The sequence below is a fragment of the Ciconia boyciana genome, chromosome 12 (assembly GCF_034638445.1).
Source record: "Ciconia boyciana chromosome 12, ASM3463844v1, whole genome shotgun sequence".
NCBI classification, from domain to species: Eukaryota; Metazoa; Chordata; class Aves; order Ciconiiformes; family Ciconiidae; genus Ciconia; species Ciconia boyciana.
Window position 1 is genome coordinate 471,517 of NC_132945.1, and position 2,489 is coordinate 474,005.

General features: G+C 50.9%; 1 long non-coding RNA gene across 1 annotated transcript; it reads left to right on the forward strand.

Moving 5' to 3' along the window:
• Nucleotides 1-585: 585 nt before the first annotated feature.
• Nucleotides 586-2,123, forward strand: LOC140658440 (uncharacterized). Its single transcript, XR_012044740.1, has 3 exons — nucleotides 586-815; nucleotides 1,320-1,379; nucleotides 1,492-2,123. It is a non-coding gene; the product is annotated as an uncharacterized lncRNA (long non-coding RNA).
• The last annotated feature ends 366 nt before the right edge of the window (nucleotides 2,124-2,489 follow it).

Below are 2,489 nucleotides of genomic sequence, written 5' to 3' on the forward strand. Positions count from 1 at the left end.
TTTTCTAAGGTCACAGGCAGAGGAGTTGTCATGTCCCATCCTGCTCTTTATGCCTCCACCGCAGCTCTTAGCTTTCCAGACACGCAGAGCAGAGCAGCAACGGTCTCTCTGCAATAAATTAACGCTGCTCGCCACCCCGGCTTTGCAGCCCAGCGCCCCGCAGGCCCCGTTCCAGGAGCGGCAGCGCGTGACAAGCTGACGCGGGGGTGTCCAGGTGATCCGCCGTGCTTTGCCCCCCCGAGGCTGTGGGAGACGCTGCCCGTGCACCTCAGCAGAGGGGTCTAAGTGGGGTCTAAGCAAATGCTGGTAGAGGGGAAGAGTAATTAGAAATTTGTCTCAACATTTGGCTCCCGAGTCCAGAGTCACTCACCTTCCCTCGGGTCTGTGGGTGTTTGACTGTGCGTTTTTCATGGGATTATGGGCACAATTTTCTCCCTCCCAAGAACAAATTACTCAGCGAGATAAAACAAGCAAAAGATACCGGTTGTGCTGATTCACAAGGAAAAAATTTTCCTTCTATTTTAGCACCATACCAGCAGGAAACTGCAGGGCGATTTGCCAGAGGGGCATAGAAAATGAGAATAGGTACAGATTATCCGACGTTTCCTGGGTGCCTGATAATTCCTTCACAGTCTTAAAAGCTGTGAGTCGGTTTATGCTGCACAATATCGTGAAGAGTAGAGATTCATCCTCGTCTTTAGTAAGCTTCAATACCAGGAGGAGCTCAAATGAAGCTGCCTGGGGCTCAGTGGAGTCTGATTTACATCACTGGAAAGCGGTACCTGAAGGGAAGCGGATCCCCTGGTGCATCCCCGGTTTGTGCAGGAGCTGTTGGGTATTTAATAAGCGTTCCCTGCGGGGACCGCGTCTGCCCCTGCCGCCCGCGCCTGCTGGCAACCGGGGCAGGTGTCCCAGGGGAATCACGCCTCCGAGCGGCTTTTTTGGCACCCGGGCCCTGGGGTTTTATGGAAGGGCTGAGGCTGCGTCCCGGCTCTACGGGCGGCAGAGCCCGGCGTGCGCGCGGCCAGGAGGAACACCGCGAGGCCGAGACCCCCTCGGCTGCGGAGGGCCGGGCTGGCGGGCTGCGGGGAGGCAGAGCCGGGTCTGGGCGTGCTTGGCATGGGTCTCTGGGTTCCTCCAGTTCAGCGCCCACACCTCGCCAGTGGCTCTGCTTGCCGCAGAGATGCAGCCAAAGCTTCAGTCCCCCCATCTTGAAGCACTTACGGGTTTCAGTAGGAGGTTAGACTTCACTTTGCAACTAAAAGCCTTATTTGCTACCCGTAGAAGTATAATTGCTTATTCTTGTCTGCTTTTCAAAGTCATGAAGTGGTTTCTCCCTCCTGTGAATCCTTCCGTCATTCCTCTCTCCTCTGTTGTTGGTAAGGCTGTTTCCCAACTGTCGCTTCTCTGAGCATAGCTGTAGTACGGTGAGAATTCAGTGGCATTAGATTATCCTGCGGCAGCTGACACTGCCCTTTTTGCCTCTGCTAGCCTCGCTAATTATCCAGAGAAATGATCTGCAATGCCCAGAAAGATGCTATTTTGTGCTGCTTGGAAATGCCAATCTGAATCTGAAACTCATGAAAATTCAGCCCTTCACGTCTTACCCCCGGCTGCCCGCGGTGGGGAGGAAGCACCCAGGCTTCTGGGACCCGCTCCTCGAGTCTGGAGCCTCGGGCTTTAAACAGCAGCCACTCGGATAAGCCCGTTCGGTTCAGGAGAAAAAGAGAAAAGATTCTCTAAACGGAGCAAGCAATTTTGCTTTCTCTGAGAATTAAGTAGACTCTAAACTGCTTCTCCACGATCCATTTTTCCCCTTTATCTGGACTCATCATTCTTTCTCTGAGCTGCGGCGTGGCCGGGAGCGTGGTGATGCGCTGCGTTAGATCATCCGCTTCCTGCCTCCTCCCGCGTCAGGACCACGCTATTTTGAGCGAGGACAGCAGAACATCGTGGCTTGGTCAGATGACAGGAGATAACACGGGGCAGGGCAGCAGAGAACTATTGGAAGGGAGAGGAATTATTTAGATCACCAAAAGAGCAAAATGAAAGACATCTGCTGTCTAATTGAGTAATCCAGCCCTAAAGATGTTGATCTGTGTTTAAAAAAAAATAAAAATCAATGTAATTCTATGTTGGTATTTCTTTTCTTGTTTCTGCGATGATCTCCCTTCAGCAGTGAAACAGCCTGCAAATAGAGGTACAAATTTAAGTTTGTAGGAATCCATTGCCTACAGTCCTAAAAGACAATTAAATTATCAGAAAATATCCTGCTTTCTAGCACCCTTTAAAGGAAATGATATACGGTCTGCAATCTCGAAAGGCATCTTGATGAAGAGACAGATCAGCTCATCTGCAGTTACCTTCACTTTTGATTTTTGAGGTCATGGTGGTCAATGTCTGTGTGCAGTTTTTAATGCTAAGAGAGCATTAAAAGCGAAGCATGTGCTCAGATGTGGAAAACTAAAAACATGCGGACTGGGTTAGTT